Source organism: Ptiloglossa arizonensis, chromosome 4, assembly GCF_051014685.1.
Source record: "Ptiloglossa arizonensis isolate GNS036 chromosome 4, iyPtiAriz1_principal, whole genome shotgun sequence".
Lineage (NCBI taxonomy): Eukaryota > Metazoa > Arthropoda > Insecta > Hymenoptera > Colletidae > Ptiloglossa > Ptiloglossa arizonensis.
In genome coordinates, this window is record NC_135051.1 from 8,599,978 (window position 1) to 8,618,126 (window position 18,149).

The 18,149-nt window shown below is 50.1% G+C and overlaps 1 protein-coding gene across 1 annotated transcript in view; it reads left to right on the top strand.

Moving 5' to 3' along the window:
• Positions 1–18,149, top strand: part of Cpx (synaptic transmission protein complexin) — a 177,169-nt gene that overhangs the window by 50,155 nt on the left and 108,865 nt on the right. The window lies entirely within an intron of this gene.

Below are 18,149 nucleotides of genomic sequence, written 5' to 3' on the forward strand. Positions count from 1 at the left end.
GGGAACGACTTTTACCCTCACGTGAAAACGTACATTTACCTCTGACGATAAATCGATCCTCGTTTACCTTCGTTTTTGCACCGAAACGTTCTCGGTTAAGTTCGGTCCAGGATGCTTCCTCGACCTACCTTTCGTCGCTGTTTCCTCAGTAATGGAACTCGTCGTGGACAGAATTTGTGCAGCTACTCTATTTCCAAGTGGGTAATCTAGAGAAAAAAGTATCGAAGGCAATTTCACGCTCTCGACTCGACATATTTTACGCGAAATCGATGAGACGAGCTATCGAAATTAACAGTTTCTCTCTCTCTCTCTCTCTCTCTCTCTCTCTCTCTCTCTCTGTCATTGTTTTTCCGTTCGTGGGTCGAGGGAGCGAGGAAAGAGAACAATTGTCTCGGAGGACGTCGGGCGATCTTCGTAAACGAAATCTCCCATGGAACCTCGTGAGCGACCCGGAAGAAGGAACGGGGTCGACGTAGGCCTAGCTACGTCTCTGGGTTTTTCCCGCGTGGCGGATACTCGAAAAACTGGGTCGAATATCCGTAGCCCGGGTTTTCTAAAGCCAGAGTTTCGAGGCGCTCCGAGCCAGGCCACTCGGCAGAAAAGAGCTTCGAGCGCTAATTAAAGGGGCTGCCTCGCTACGAGGGGAAGCTTATCTCGCGTAATCTTTCACCGTGACGCGTCGCCCACCTTTGAATATTTCCTTTTCCCCCTCTCCGCCACCGTTGTCAAACGACGCCCGTTGACCGTGACGATTCCTCGAAATATCACCTTTATGGAAGCTCTCGTCAAATTTTTTTGCGCCCTTGCAAAATTTAACAGAACCCGAGACGCTTCGTTGTCTCCGGGCTTTGCAAGGGAGCTGCATCCAGGCTCGTACGTCAACGTGCAATCTCGTCCACTGCTGCAGCTGGTTTCTCACCTCCCCTCGTGCATTCAACACCCCACTTATCCTCTCTGCTCGATTTTTCGCGGTCCTCGCCGACTACTGCACGGCCTTGGGGATCGCGAGAGATCCTCTTTAAATACTTTTGGCACCGGGGATGGAAGTTCCATCCTGTTCGACACCCCGGTGATTCTTGAAACGCGACCAGTACCGTAATTCCGACAGGAGTGACTTCCATGCTTGTTCGAGTACCACGGTCCAACCGGACCAGTTAATTGGATTCAAAGAAACGTCTGGTAGAATTGGAACGTGGTCGTTCTACGCGAGAAAATGTGTATTAAATATAGAGCAACGTTTCCTCGTTCGAGTTATGGTTTTCGAGAGAAACACAATGCTCGAGATTCAGTAGATACAGCCTGTCCGGTCCGCCCAGTACGGGCTCTTTCTACTTGAGTTTCCAAGACTCGACGATGGTACGGTGTTATCCTTTTCTGTCTAGTCCGAAGTAGCTCGAGTCAAATAGAACCAATTGCCGATTTTCTCGAAGCCTCGTACGAAAAAACGTTACTTTCCTTGTATTCGATAGCCTCGATTTTCGCAGCCAGAAATTCATTTTTCTTTTTCTTTTCTCTGGAACTGGAGAAGCTCCGTTCGATCTTCTTCTCGCCCCGTCCCCTCGAGCGGACTGAAAACCGTCTTATCGAGGATTCTCGTTCTTCTTCTCGGTTCTATCCAGGGCTATCAATTACCATTCGATCGTTGGTCGGGTCGACTGTATTATCCGCGGATCGGCGTGCTTTCGGCTCCCTAGGATACAAAAGCTCGCGGCGCGAGGAAGGAGCGAAGATAAATAGGGAGATACAGCGACAAACGGTCGAGCAAACAGATAAATGTATAGGTCGTGCGCAGGGAGTCCGCCCGGGCCGAACAGGGCTTGGGAAATAGGTCCGGTCGATTCCAACCGTAATTGGAAGAATCGATTTGTTGCGATCCCGAGCGTCGTTCCAGATTCTCTCGCGTGCCTTCTAATGAATTTTCAGTGCAACGCCGGCCCGGCCGGGATTGTCGTTCGTATTTCATGCCCTGGGAGGGTGGAGTACACCCTTCCCGATCGGAGATAGCGAAACGCCTCGAACCTCGTGTTCTCCCGTAGTCTTTAACCGTATCCGATGCGAGAGCCACCGATTACGTTCGACGTACGAATTTTGCGGCTCGTCGCCCGCTATTATTTTCCACGGTGCTCTCGGACCGAGCAATTATCTTCCAGTTTTTTTTTCTTCGCCGCTTCGAAGACCTCGCGCACCATTCACCGCGAGAACAGCTTGGAACGAGAAATAAAAGAAAACTGCGACGAGGAACTCTTCGAAAACTAGTTGGACGCGATGAAATTTAACATGGAAATCTTCAAGGATGATTTCAACGCATCCGATATTTTATTTTCTCGATCGCAACGACTCTGATCACGAATTCTAGAGTTCTCCGTTACGATCGTGTTCTCTCCTCGTGGAAATCGGCCGAGAACGCGATACGTGGACCGAGTAAAGCCCCAGCTCCGTAATTTTCATCCAGGTGGGCAGATCCGGCTGTAAACGAGACTGACCACTCGCGCGATCAATGAAGCGGTGGCCCGTGCGCGGGTAATTCGCGATAAAAGCTCCTCGCGGCGCGCTTAATTAAACGAGGCCGCGCGTGCACTCGCGGACAAGGGCCGAAATCGCGCGGACCGCTTTCAACGAGCTTTTAGCGTCGTCCAAGCTGCGCCCTTGGCGACCTCGGCCCCGAAACCTCCGCCCAGATTTTGTTAGCCGCGATTCGAGTAATTCCGTCAAACGCTACGTTCGTCGGGGGACGTTGTACCGAATTTTATCTCGTAACGGTGCGCTAATGCAGCTACTCCCGTCCTATCGAATTACGTTGACAACGATTCGTTTCTTTTCGTTCGAGAAAGCATCGCGTAATGTTTCGGGTATCGGTTCGACTCGATCGGTACCAACTTCTCCGCCATTGTTTCGCGTATCGACAGCTCTCGGTCCCAATTTTCGAACAATACCAGAGGTATCGCTGTTCTCTCTCTCTCTTTTTCTCTTTCTATTTCTCTCACCGAGACAGCGACAAGACGAACGTCTTCTATTTCCCTTCTCGACAAATTTCTCCACCCTTGGTTCGCGTATCGTCGATCCCGATTCTCGAACGCGAGGGACACAGGTGTACTCGGTACGTTTTAGGATCGAGTTGATAAAAAATTAAACTCTCGAGAAAACAAGCTTCTTCCTTCTTCCGTTCTCGACACAGTTCTTTCCAGACCCTTGTATCGAGCGACACGGTGAAACTTTGGAATTTCTCCGAACTCGAGTACCGGAATACTATTAACCCCCGAGACGTCCCAGTGTGGAAAATCTCGACGCGTGTATGCACTCGGTGAAAGGGTTCATCGAGTGTCTTCGACGTTAACGCACCGATACTTTTGAAAGAAATTCGAGGAAACCGGCCCTAAAAACTAGTCCTAAAGGTTCGCGGACCGTGTACTCGTAGCTCTTTCACCGGTTGGAGGTAAAGGGTGGTTTTCGGTGGGCAGACTCTTTTCTCTTCATCGTGGCGGCACGATCGTTAACTTTTCACCAGATTTCTGGCTCGGTAAATACGAGAACCGTGCAAACGGAGAGATACACTCTCGAAGCTACGGCTACTCGAGCAAGCTGCCTCGTACGTTACCGCGTTCTTTCTCCGCGAGCCTATCCACCATTTACGGCCAGACCTTCGAGAAACTCGTAAATCCTCGCCGAGCTATTTTTACGAGTTGATCGAGCTTCGTTGCCGCCGAACTGTTCCTCGAGTTTGCTTTCTGTTTTTTTTTACTACCAGCGACTCGCGATCGGTTGCTATCCGTGGTCGAGGGTGAACGTTTGCGGTGAACGTAAAACGTAACCACGAAGATCGACGGAGAGGGCAAACTGCCCCCGTGCAACATCCTCCGTTATCTGTGACGGGATTTAATATTTTTCACGAACCACCCTTGCCAAAGGACCGACGAATTCAATTCCTCTACATTTATTCAAACTCGACGCCTGGATTAATCTTGTCGGCTCTTAAACCGTGACGTTTTATTCGGTAACACTGCGAATTTTCCATCGGCGCGAGTTTTGTTGGAAATATTGTCGGATTTCAGCGAATCTTCGACACCGGGGCTACCACTCGGGGAAATTTCGAGCCACAGGAGTGCACGCAACGTCCGTTGGCTGATCGGTGGTTTCCGATTCGGCAACTCGATAACTCGCGATCCTCCGACTGCGTTTAAGCGCGTCGGATCGAGATGAAATCGCTCGTTCGGAGCTCGATTAGCGACGGAAGGCCGCGGCCACGGAATAATTGCCAATCGAACGCACGATGGGGAATCCCAGCTAGGTCCGAGCAAACGGAAAACCAGCCAAGAGTACACGTTCTTCCGAGCAACGACTCCAGCCTAGGGTCCTCGATGTATCGAGCAGGACGAGAGGGCTATTTCCGAGTAAAACCCTCTCGCTCGAGGTAGACGTTCTTAGTTCGCGATCTTCGGATCGTCGATGGGGTCGGAGGTACGCTTGTGCAGCTAGATACTCGATGCGTTAAACTTCAACGGTAAAAATGAGCCTAGAGTACGTATCTACCGGAGACTAGAGTGTACAATCATCGTTACCCCAGAGAGGTTCTAGTTAGTCCGAGTCGAACTCGTTCGAAAGTGGTAGGTACTATCGTAGTTCGTGATCTACGGATTAGTTGGGTCGTAGGCGTTGAATCCTCGGTATCCGCGAACACTACTGCTCGGAACTTACGCTCGGAGGAGTCTCTCCTGTCTAGTTATTCCGAATCCGAATCCTCTAAAGGTAGATACCAGAGATTGGATATTTTTACTTCGTAACGTTCTCGGATCGAGATCAAGGGCACGCTCGGACGAACGTTACGGTAACGTAGTTCTCGAGGTCCGTAGGTTTTTTAAGAATCGTCGAAAACGGTGGTAGCTACTTGGCGGAGAAAGCTTTTTCCTCTCGCGGGAGTCTCTTAGAAGTAACAGCGCGACGTGAAAGAAATATTTCGACGCGAGTCTGGACCGCCGTGTTGTACGGTTCCCCATCTGTCGCCGTTATTGTTGGAAAGTTCCAGCGTCCGCATCCACGGCACGTAACGAAGTTTCGGATACGGGTGTACTCTGGTCGGCAGAACAAATATTCGGTACATGACAGTTGCTGGCTACATTGTTCCCAGCTAGACGTCCCGCTCCGCTAAAGAGCTTGCGGACAACTACGACCCGGACTGGGTTTCCAGCACGCTCCATTTCGGTTAGCCAGAATTATATCGTGTATTTATCGCGTCCTTTCCAGCTTGGATCCGTGAGTTGTACGAAGTTGGCCGGTGGATCGTGACTACGATCTCCGCGAATATTTGGGAAGCGGTACGATAATCCTCGTTCCAACGAGCGGCCCAGAGAATCCCGAATGTTCGCTTAACCGTTCTCCGTGTTCGAAAATACGGATTCGATGTAAAACCATCGGGCACCGAAACGACGTTTGCTCTCGAGTACCCGATTCAATAAAGCTTTCGCACAGTTTCCGTCCCGGGACGCGAAACTGTTCACCCGTGGAAGAAAAATTATTTTTCCTAACCCGGACTCTCTTAAAGGAATCGAGGAAAATGAAACACCCTTTTTTTACAGTGTACGAAACATTTTATTCAATTATGTATTCTCCATTTTGAAAACGAAACGATACAATACTTGTTGGTATAAATAACCTGCTCGACGATGAGCTAGATTAACGGACGAAAGTAAAGCCAGGCGCGTTGTTTTCATTTCGCGTTCATTTCGAAGCCTCGTCATTGAGTTTCCTTTGACGAGGGACGAATCGTATCTACGCTCGACCTCTCCGTAACACGGTGCCGAGCGATACCTAGCCAGTGTTGTGGCAACATTCGCGGTGTACGGAGGTCGTCCGCGTTTCTCAAGACGGAAACCGTGTTATCGAAGAACGTATGGTTATCATTGGTACCGTTGCAGTCTTCTTCGACGAACGCTAGCACGACGGGAAGTATTCGCGTTGTACAATAGTTATCCAAGTTACACGAAAACCGTGTTACAGGCTGTAGAAATTTTTGCACCGTGCTGTACGAACGTCGAGCGTATTTACAGCGCAGAGGCCCCGAAGGACGTACCTTATCTTTTGACGCAGCCGTTGGCCCGGAATCCAATCAGAGCAAACAAGAGTTACGTGTTCAGCGCGCGGAAACACCGACTTTGGTGCCTTCCCGCGAAACGAATTCGAAACGCGACTAATTTCGCAGGGAGAGGGCTTAAAGGTAAAAATTTCGCGCGGAAATTGTACGCTCGAAACCGAATTCTACGGTGATTTTTCGGGTTAACGATGATCGAACGAAATTCGAGATCGTAGGTTAATTTCACGGGCCAGGATCGGCCAAATAATTATCGTTGCGCACGACCACTGGCTGGATATAATAACTGTCGCCGGTTAGAACGTGAAACGAGTCGAAATAGAAATTTTTCAATTGTGTACAAAAATTGTGTTCCATTAATGAGACTCTTTATGCAATTTCTAGCACCCTTTCATTCACTTTCCACTGCCTTCGTAACTTGGTAAAGTTTTACAACTTTGATTATTCTTTCGCTTTTTTCGCAACTCAACGTAACGCACCAGTAGCTCGAGTTGACGATCCAAGTTCAGCGTGTTTACCGACAATTTGGGTTTTTTCCCTGATGGATGTTTCAAGGTACGAAATTAGGGCAAAAGTAGAACGTTACGACGACGATCGAATCGTTTTCTTTGCGTAAGCTACAGTAGGAGAAATTCCAACGGGGAACCGATTAATCGTGTCGCGGAACGTTCCTTTCGAAGATCTTGTCGCAGTAGATTACCCTCGGATACGTTTGAATATCGCTCGCGACCGTAATTTCCTCGAGGACCACCGACGATCGGCTTGATGGATGATTTTATCGTTCTTTTTTCGGCAGCCGTCAGTCGTTTGTCAAATCGAACACGTCGAGACCCCCTTTCGTTTCGTGCTCGTTTCTCCCTTTTCCCGTCCTGGTTCTTACGCGCGGAAGAACCCTCGCGGTCGAGTAATGGAGCGAAAAAGAATAATTTTCGGCGAACACGGACTAGCCGCGTGTTTTCCACGAAAATACACGCCTTCGCGGATTTAATAGCGGCTGAAATTCTTCGAACGTGAACCTCCACGAAACTTTCTTCCCGAAGAAAAACTCCTTCGCGTTTATCTATCTACTCGTGTACGATTAATTCCGTGCTACGGTATCGCTAGGGGTGAGTTTCTAAACGAAAACAAGTTTCAACGGACGATCGAAATTCTCGCCAATGAAGGGAGTACTCACCCACCGTGTTGAAGTACAAAGGGTTAAATTTTACGATCTCTAAGACGGTAGAATTTATCCATCCATCGACCATTTTTAAATGGAAGGTAATTAACTCGGTCAACGCGACTAACTTTCGCGTTGGGTCTTCGGAGTGGGTTAGCAAAGGAGCCGAGTTTTGAAAGATCGGAGAAATTTCCAGTTACGATTGAAAATCTTTCAGAAAAGTTGAAAAGCGTGAAATTTTCCAATTTCGAATCCAGGGGTATTCGTTCGATCGTTAATTATTTTTAAACGGAAGATAATTACGCGCGGCGAGCCAACCTCGATAATTCCGTGCTCGGACCGCAATATTCCGCAATATCGGGGGAACCGGGTCTCTCGAGTAGGTTAGTAGTAGGTCTCAGCCATTACCGCGATGCTGGGAAACGCGTCCGCGTAAGTCGATCCCGCTCTCCTGTCCTACGGGCGGCTTATCGCGGTTCCTTGACCTCCGCAATGGCATACGCCGACCAGCTGGGTTGCCCGCAACCACGTCCCTGTGCCCTGTACACGGCCTTTCGGTGGTAATTCTCGATGCGGAGACGGGCCCTGGTAAATTAGAAATCGATAAGCCGCGCGACGATCACGTGTCCCAACGTTCCTCGCGTTCGCGACGTCGCCTCGCGAGAATCGACGTATTTTATTGTCGTATTTTTATCGGGGCCGCTCGTCGTCGCGATACTGCGTGTTATCGTACGGAACGACGATTTCGCGAGAATCGCTCTTTACGCGCTGTAAACCTTTATTCGCGACGCTGTAAACTGTTCCATGGCCGAGATACGCGGACAATCGAGCCCGAGAGGCGACGGGTACTCGATCGACGTTGCGTACTTCACGACTACGAGGACATCAGCAACGCGGTTACCTCGATAAGATGCCGCACCGAAACAATTATTTCGCTAATATTTCACCGGAAGGGATGTACGGACGAGAGTCGAATAGAGGGTTGGTTTTTCGCGTTGAGTCCTTTTCGTCCGTCTCGATGAAAAGAGACGCTCGTCTCTCGTATCGATCCCGTGGAAAGAAAGAACGAAATGTCCCGTGACCGTCTTTCGAACGTTCGTCCTGCGTCATTCGACTCGGCATCATCCCCCGTAACGATTCGTTTTCGAGGCTTCCAAGAGCTCCGGGACCCGTATCCAAACCTTGCCACCCTCTACGATCGATAATCGATCCGGTGGTGTCGATTGCACGAGGCTTTTCATTAACCGGGATAGGATTCGGTAGATCGCGAAACCGCGGCTTCTTCCACGATTTCTCGGTGAAAGAAAAAAAAAGAAGGAAATCTACTCCGGCAATGCGAAATGGAATTTTTTTACCTATCATTGTTCCCGTTCGAAAAGCTTACTCCGTAGGTCGTTGGTTTTTATCGGTCATCGACGGTATTCAGCGACCCGCGCGGAGGATATTAAGGGAAAACAAAGGAACCCGGAGCTTTTCGCCTCGTTTCCACGTCGGCGACGACCGGCCCGGGGCAAAACTATTCCAATTATTAAGCGCCATCCAGCCGCGCAAATGTCCCGGCAACTGTGATTGCCAATCTTGGGTCTCTTCGTTTCCAGGCACGCGAAAAGTGCTCTCGAAAACGTAGGCGAAAATACGAACTTTCGTCGGGGGGGGTGAAAGTTTCAACCGCGTTCGTTCGTTCGCATCGGGAGCTTTTTGTTACGTTTACGTTCGTTCCTTGCCTCGACTACGCGTCCACGAGCATGCAAAATTTATCGAGAATCGATTCCACGGAAATCGTATTATATAGACTACCGAAAACGTTCCTTGTTCGACAAACTCCGTATCTTTGTCAATTTGGAGATCGCTGGAAAAATAGGTCGAATCGTCCGTTATTCCTGCACAAGGTATTGGACTTTTCTCCTCCGATCGACCGGTAAATGTTTATACGAACGAATACACGGACGATTGTAAGATCCTTTCGATAGAAGAATCTCGTGTACCCAATGTTTCGAGACAATAAAGCACAACGACGGGACGAATTAATCTTTGAGCGCAATATCGAGAAAGCTCGTACATCGAGGTACGTTTAGTTACTTTCGGCTGGTCCAGCTGCACAAATCGTACGCGCGATAAGTGAAACTTCCTCGTTGGCGCGTTGTTTCGACTTAAATCTTATCCACCTTTCGCGAGTGCACGTATCGCTCGTAAAGTTTCTCGCTGCTCGTCGAACCGAGTCCACCCACCGAAACAAACCAGCGAATAAATAATACCGGTATTTCTCCGATCCCGTGGTTGCCTCGCTCCTATTCGAATCTGGCGTGCATCTTGCTTCTCGGGAGAGACAACTCGTCAAATATTTGCTCGTAGGCTGCGCCGCTGCTCGTATATTTTCAGTAGCAAAAGTTGGCCGTCGTAAAAAGAGGTCAGAGATAAAGAGGGGGCGGCCCTCCCTCCGGGAGGAACGTCTTATTTATTTCTGCACTCTTATTGACTTTCTCGGTCGTCCGTATTCCGGTCTTTCGTTGCTCGTTTACCCTCCACCGTTCGCGCGCATGCTTCGCGTCGGCCTAAATAAATTTCGCTAGCTCGAAATCAGCGACCCACTGGCGAGCAAACAATCGCTCGAATCGAGTCACGGTTCTCTCTCTCTCTCTCTCTCTCTCTTTATCTCTCTCTCGATGGAAATTAGTTTCTTTTCCCCCGAAAGAAGACTTTTCGATTGGCAGTCTCTTCGATCGGGTACACCCTGTACATCACCGTGGGTTTCGGAGCACACGTCCGGCCAAAAAGGCATTGAAATCGCCGCGACCGACGCGTCCAGTCGACGCCCACGATCTCGAGGACGGCGTCGCGACGAAAGCTACGAGGGCGGGGCCGTAGAAATATTCTTCGGCGTCGTCGAGGAGCACTCAACCCGATGAAACTTGGACGAGCTGGCTCTCCCTGGTTTCCGAGACGCCACTCTCCGGTCCTTCGTAGATCCTCCGAGGACGGGGGGATCGTCCTTCGACCGCGATAAAACGTCGCGTTGAGTTACAACCCCCCTGGTTTCTTTCGCGCGAAAATTTCCACCCCTGCCCGTGACGCGGTTCCATTTTTCATATTTCCCCGAGTATCGCCCCGATGATCGACGAACAGCATTCGAGACAGCCGATCACGAAAGAGTTCGGTAATAAGCTGGTGCATCACGGTGCAGATACTAGCTTTTTCGATTCATTCCCCGCCCTAACCGCGTATAATAAAAGCGGTGCTCTCAAGGGTGCGTGCCATCGCCACGGACAACCGATTCATCGTGGCTCTGTTTAGACGCACACTCCCTCTCGAGAGAGCTTTCCAACGAGAGAGAAACCGAGCGGAAGACTTTCCTCGGGACTAAACACTCGCATCTCGAGTGCCTCTCCCCGTTCCTTTTACTCGTCCGTGAAAATATCGACTCGATTCTCCTTGGACGAAAAAGGTGGCCGGTCGGTCGGCCGATAGCAAATAATTCATCGGGCGTCCCGTAATTCGTCGATTAATTTGAATTTTATTCAAAATTTCACGGGGCGAATCGAGAAACAAGCGGCCGCTCGCCGTGATTTATTCCGATGAATATTTTCCGCGGCAATTAGCGACTCGTTAGCGCGTTCAGTGGAAAGAATAATCACGAATTATCGCGAACTCGAACCTCTAATCCGAAATCGGGGGCAGTATCGATTGCCCTCCCTTGAAATGGTAATTTCGGAGGTCACGCCGCGAATTCTCCGTGATCTCGATTCGATACCGCGTTGACCCTCGAGTCCTTCCGATTTTTTATCGAGCATCGAGTCCCTCGAGTCGACGATTAGACTTTCGACTCGTTCCTCCGATCCCTCGCTAGCGAATTTCGGCCACGTATTGTTCGAGGAGGAGGAGTAATTTTTCCCTGACACGTTGCGCGAAATTCAACCGGATCCTGTTACCAGTTTCGCGCAACCTTGCGAACGTAATACATCACGGTGGTATCGAGGTCGACGTCGTAACGATACAACTGCATCTTTGACAAATCCTCTGCGCGGGATTTACCTTGCACGTCGTCGAGATGGAAAATCAATCTTCCTCGAATTCCCTTCGTACCCGATTGAATAATCCAAGCAACCGGGCTGTCTTCTTCTTTAATTTTCTCGTCGAAACTTGCGATTCGATCTTGCACCTCGACGAGTTCTCGGAATGCTCCGTTATTGTACCCTCGAACTAACCGCAACGAACCTTTTTCTCGACGCGCGGCGGAGGCTATAGGTTCGAGCCCATTAATTTCGCGGTGAAATTATCGCGAGTTCCAGCGACTCGAAACGCTTTCGTCTCCGATACGCGACCGGATATCTTCGGCTGGGAAGTTTCCGGGGTAGCCTTAATGACTTCGTAACGAGGGTACTCGCGGTGTGTCGCCTTACGAATCGGGTCAATTCGAGACCCCGGGCAATATTAAACCGCGGTTGGTTAATTGAAAGGGTGGTCTTCGACCGATATTAATATCGCCGGGAAACTTTAAAGCCGTAATCGTTGACGGGAAATTCGTTAAAGGTATCGCGGAGCGGAAGAGAGGACGAGGTCGCGGGCTGATTTTTGCTTTCGTCGGTTGGTCGACCAGCGCTAGCGAAACCACCCTCGTGCATTTTCTCTTCCGATCCGCTCGCCAGAAGGAGGACGTTAATTGCATCGAGGCGGCGTCAGCGCGGCGCGTGGGTGCGGTTAATGTCGGAGTTCACCTAGGAAATCCGATGTTCGTTTCGCGCTGGGGAACAAAAGCGGAACGGGGAGTAATCGACGGTGACTTCCGCTCCGCGAGTCGTCCCGGGGATCGCGTCCCCTGGAAGTAAACTCCGGCTTCTCCCAACGGGGGGTGCTTTTAACGATCACGAGCGTTCTCCGCGGTAATAACTGTAAACAAAAGAAGCCGACGAAAACATCCGCTCGGTTCGCCAAGTACCTCGGCAACGTTTCACCGTGGCTCCGAAACGAATTCGCGGCACGCGAACGGGAGCGGGTCTCGCGAGCGAAACAACTCCCCTGGGTAATTCGTAAACAGCCAGAGAGACAGAGAGAGAGAGAAAGAGAGAGGGACGATAATTCGGACGATTTTCCACCGGTCCTCCCGCGTACTCGGAGATTTTCCACCGTGGAAGAAAGATAACGGCTCGTTACGTCCGAGCGGAGCACGGTTCATTGTTAGCCGAAGAGCCTTTCTTTTCGGAGATAGGAATTACGTCTGGATGGAATTCGTACAATCGCTTTTGCCCCGGCGTTGCCTCTGCCTCTCCCTCAACCACCCACCCACCCACCGTGCTTGTTCTTTCACCGAAAATTTATCGCTCGATCGTTGCACCGTGGAATTTTTTTTACCCTTTCCATTCACCTTCGCCGTCTTTTTGGACGTCTTTGGCCCCACCTGGGAATAAAATCGCGAGAGACCCGCGATATCGACCCCCCCGTCCATCCACCGGCTCCCATTTTGCCGCGCTTTTAATCGTCGCTATTCGACGAGCGGAACTTTAATTCTCCAAAGTCCCCTTCATCCTCGTCGGCAATTTTTTTTCGCCCCCTTCCGCTCGTTACCTTTCCGCGAGGGAACGATTAATCCTTCGCGGAGAGACTACGGGCTGTAAGAAGAATCCCCCAGCCCCGGGAATCCCGGGTTCTCTTCGTTATCGGCCGCGACACGAGTTCCCCGTGTCGTTCGGCGCAGGCTAATTGAACTTTAACAAGGAGGACTCGTCTTCCTGTCTCGTCTTTCGCCTCGTCCCCGCGGGAATTTGCTTCTACCGTTGACGCGGCTGTCTCTCGGATGGAGACCGGGGGAAACCGGGAGACGCGCCGGGAACGTCTTCTCCTCTTCGCGCATGATTGCTCGACGTCTGGACGCTCGATGCCGCCGAGGAGCGGCAAATTGACCGAACCGTCCCCGGGTGTTGGCTCGGTTTTATCGATGGCTCGTTAGAACGAAATTCGACCAGGGAAATCGCGACCGTTTCGAATTAGTCCCGTTAACCTCGTTTCGATTGTTTATTCGCAGGAAACAGGACTCGTAACTTTCAAAGTGCACGGTACTCCCCAAACAACGCTAACAACGCACGAACGGCGCAACGGATATTTACAAAGTAACGAACATTTTTTGCTTTCCACTTTGTATAATTTGTACGCGAAACGTTGAAACCAAAGTGAAACGTCACGAATCCGCGTCGAGGTAACGACGACCCCCGCAACCTATCGCGAGCGGACCGCGTAAACACGGATCCGCGGACGCTCTTCGTTCAATCGAACGCGACGAGTCTCCGAGGAACCATCGCGGTAACTCTTACCCCGTTGTGCCGAATTCATCAAATTTTCAAAAGATCGATCGACCAGGATGCACGGGGAAATCCAGAGTCGCCGAACTTGTATTCCCGAGCAGAGGCTCTTACCCGGATTAGACGAGCTCGAGGTACTTGCCAGGCCTGGATGGAACTCTTTCGAAAAACCTTCTCGAGTTTCTCTCCGTTCCGAGAAACTTCCTTATTGCGAGCGAGAACGATGATTCTTACGCGGTACTTCGACTTCTCGCTCGACTCCTCCTACAAAAACTTCGCAACGTTTCCCCGGTCTCGAAGTGCATACTCGACTAAATATAAATCGGTGTGTCTCTGTTCGTCAACTTCTTCTCGGAAACGACACACCTACGAGAAGTACGAACGGACACTCCTCGAGCAGGTGAGAGCGTACTTTTATTCTCGAAAGAAAGATAATTTCGATTCTCGTAAGTAATGGTAGACCCGTTGGTCGGTTCCATCGAGAGCGGATAACGCGATGGCTTCGGGTCGCGCTTCTTGCCTCGAAACTCGATTCTCCTCGAGATCGAGTTTCCTATTCGCCGAGGTGGGTTTGATTCCTATCTCGTGCTCCCCATCCCCCGCGTCGTTAAATCTCTGGTTAATTAGCGAATTCGCGACAAAGTCCGACCGCGAAAATAATTTATCGCGCACTTGGGTAGTTATCCCTATTAAGTGTCGGGGGATGTAGTCGTCCGACGGTGCACCGAGAAAGCAACGTAGCACGTAGCTTTTCTTAGCCTCGTTCTCGGTGAATAACGATGGCTCCGTTATTTCCCACCCTTCTACTTTTACGCTCCAATTTTAAGCCCGTACCTTTAACGAAGACTAAGACTCTCTTCGGTTTTCTTCCGCGTTCCGGAAGCTCGCCAATCGACGGTCACGGAGTTCCCGAGAGAGAAAAGAGCCCTTCGAATACCAAGCTTCGGTAACGAGGCCAATTATCCATTAGAATCCGATGCTGATTTCAGTAATTTCTTCTTTACGGTAAATCACTGTTTGCCGCGTCCGTGGCCGAGTACTCGCTCGATGGAAATCTGCTTCTTCCTTTGTTCTTCTCGAATTACCTCTACCTTGGAACGCGAGATTCTTTCCCGGGAAAGTTTTCTCGCGTCGAAAAATCTACCGACGGAGAGATTTCGATGCCCCGGTGTTACAAGACCGATGATGTCGCTGCGAAATCGTTTCCGTCACTCCTGTTTCTCGTTTCTTCTCGGTCGCTTGCGTTTTTCTCTTCGAGCTCGACGCGACGAACCGTTACACTCGTATCGTACGTTTCGTCTCTCGAGAATCCTAACGGTCGGTGTTTCAAAAATACTCGTCGACGTTTCAAAATTTTAACGAGCCGTAAGAATTCCAAGCGTCGGGAAAATCAGGACCGGTTAATACCTCTTCTCCGAGTACGGAGGAAGCCTCTTCTTCGCGTTGAACGATCTCTCTTTTCTCTACCCGCAACGAGCTACAGCGCAGGAATTCCAGGAGATCGCGCCGAAACACGCTCGTTCCCATCTACGATGCGACGAAACACTCCGTTTACACACACCCCACCTCCTCTGGAAGAGGAGCTCGGAAACGCTTCGTTTCCCCGCACCACGTTCCACCGGCAGCCTCCGCATTCGATCCTCGTCCTTTCCCTAGCGTCGAGACTGGAATTCCATCCTGGAATCCTGGACTTTCCATCGAGGGAAATATTTAAACCAAGGTTCGAGATTTTCCTTCGAAGACCACTTTCCATGGAAACGTATACTTCGAGTAACGACGCGTAACGTCACTCTCCAAGGAAGAAACACTCTATTCAACGTTTGAGATTTTCTTCTCGAAAGCCAACGTCGCGTTTGTTTTTTTTTTTTTCGTTGCTCGGTCGTTCGATGAGGCAACGTTCGAACAATTTATCGCCAACGAAAACTCTCGCCGATACCCCCTGGGGATTCGTTCGTCGAAACACCGCAATTGCGCGCCGGTTTTCGAAATTAGTTTCCCCTCCACCGGTCGAAATTCGAGCCAGAGTCTCGCGATTCCTTACCCGTTTACCGTTTGTTCGCAAATACGGAGAATCACGACGTCGTTGTTTGCTAAGCAGACGCTTCGTATCGCGGGATTCTTTCTTCGTAAGTGAAACAACTTTGTTGTTCACAGACTGGGCGTTTTACGGTTACGAAACGAGGATTTGCATACAAGCGAGCACTCCTTCCTGGTCCAGTACACCGCGCAAGTAACATTACGGTAACGTTTCGTTCGAGGTAAACCGCGACCGAGTTTCAATTCCCCGAGTACATTAACGAAACGATGTTCCCGATGATTTTTCCAGTCTCGCGAACAATCCCAGCGACGAGCTCTCAGATTCGGTATCGAAATTTCGCGAAAAAGATCATTTCCGTGGCAACGATAAGGGAACGATAACGGTTAATTCGTCGCGGTGTATCACCGCGGCTCGGAGATTCGCTAATCCCGACGCGATGGCAACAATCCATTTATTTAACTGGACGCGATCACTGCGGGATAATTGTGACTCTCTGCCATAATTGTAATTTCCTATCCGCCACCGGCGTAAGCCCTGATTACATAATTTCAGCGAGCTCTACGATAATTGGCTCTGGATGATCAAATACATGGACGTTCCGCGTTCAATTTTGGCCCCGTGCGCCGGTTATATCGAATCGTGATTATTTCCAACGGTGAAAAAAATAATTCCATCGACGAGTCTACGACCGAACCGGAACCAAATTACTACCCGTACGATACAATTTCCTCTCGGGTTTGTCGCTCGTTGGCGCTGCTTTCGAAAAATTCGGTAAATCGTAACATTTCTCCCCGAGGTGACTGCCCGGTCACTTGTGAAACATACAAGTACAAAGTTTGGAAAAAATCACTCCGGTTCGCCTCGAGCGGAGAATACTCCTTGTCGGAAGAAGGTTCGTCGTTTTCACAGTTACTCGTACGAGTAACGTACACGGTACGTGCTCGAATAAAATGGAAAAGAACGTTGAAATTCGCTCGAGCCGCGGTAGAGGAATTATCGATGAAAGATTCGTTCGAGCTGTCGTTTATAGCGTAATTATCGCGCCGTAATTGAACGTTCGGAGAAAGTTTCGTTGGAACGGTTCGGTTCTCCAGATTTTACGACTCGCAGACCGATCGAACATCTCGAAGTAGTTTGGACCGCCTTATACGGGCCGCCATCTGCCACGGTTGTAAACCTTTCGAGGGTGCAGACCCGCTGCAACACCCGCTCGCGTGTTACCCGCGTTGCATAATCCACGAGGTGAATTAATATCGCGGACGGTCTTTGCGCCCGACTCGTTAATTACGCGTTCGATAAATACGAGCCGTTTGGCCGCGAGAGGGAAAACAATTTTGTCGGGTCACCCGTTAATAAAGCGCGATTAAGTTTACGGGGGGAAAATCGTCTCTGGGGCGGCATTAACGTCGCGGAACTCTCTTCTCTCATTGACGGTAGCGAGGATTCGCGAAACGAAGCGCTGATTTTCATCCGATTTCGGATTCCCTCGCGAACTCGGGCATATTACCAAGCGGGTCACGGGAGAAGATAAAAGAGCCGAGCGTTCGTTAATTCCCAGCCGGTAAGTCGTTCTTCTTTTCTTCGAACGTTTCTGAATCGTCGGCGATGTTTTTCATTAAAAAACCGCGATATTTCCACGAGAACCGCGAGAACAAAGCGGGAACGAGAATCGGTTAGTCGGCCCGCGAAAGAAGCGTCTGCGCGCCCAACTTTTGTACGATTCCCGTAACCCGAGGGATAGACTTTTCTCTTTGAATGTTCGTTGGATAGATGGGTGCGCAAAATTATAGAGTGACCTCGAAAATTAGTGGGAAAAAAAAACGTTGAAGGTGAAACGCAAGCTCGACTTGTTCCAATTAGCTCGGGCTAGCCGAAATCGTCTTTAATTTCTCGAGCGCGTTGAAAGCTTCCGAAATAGCGATCCGTGGGGCGTTTCGTCCGTGGGGGATTAAAATTTTTTTATCCGTTCCCTGAAACAACCCTCGTCACGAGCCCATGAAAGCTGGAACGGGGAGGGTACTGCGAAGTCGAACAACACGCGACCAGGCGAGATACCGTTTTCGCTCGCTTTTTAGGCTTCCGTCGAGGAACGCGTTCAACCGTATCCAACCCCTTTTTAATCCTTTCCAACCCCTCTCCGCGGGGCAAAAGTGTTCGCGTGGCCCCTCGGACTCGTCACGATGGACGACGAAACCGCGCAACATTCGAATACACACCTTGGAAAATATTATTCGTTTACCAAGCTCGCCCTTCGTAAGCACTCGTCGCGAAAATGCATTCATCGAACCCGTGTACACGGGTTTTTCCAGAAACGAACGTTTCTTCTGGTGCAACGACGTCGAGAAATGTTTCCGGAGAATGTAACCGGTACTCTCGCGAAAACTAATTCGAGGGTAAAAAGAGCAACGATCGATGGATCGTTCTGAGATCTCGACCGACGATGGACTATCGCTGAAAAAGATTCTCGATCGAGTTTCCCGATCCAAAGGTTTTTCTTGGCGAGGGTAGCCACGGAGAAACTTCTATTCTCCGCGGTTGGCTCGCGTTGAATATTTTAACGTCTCGTTCGCTTATTCGCCG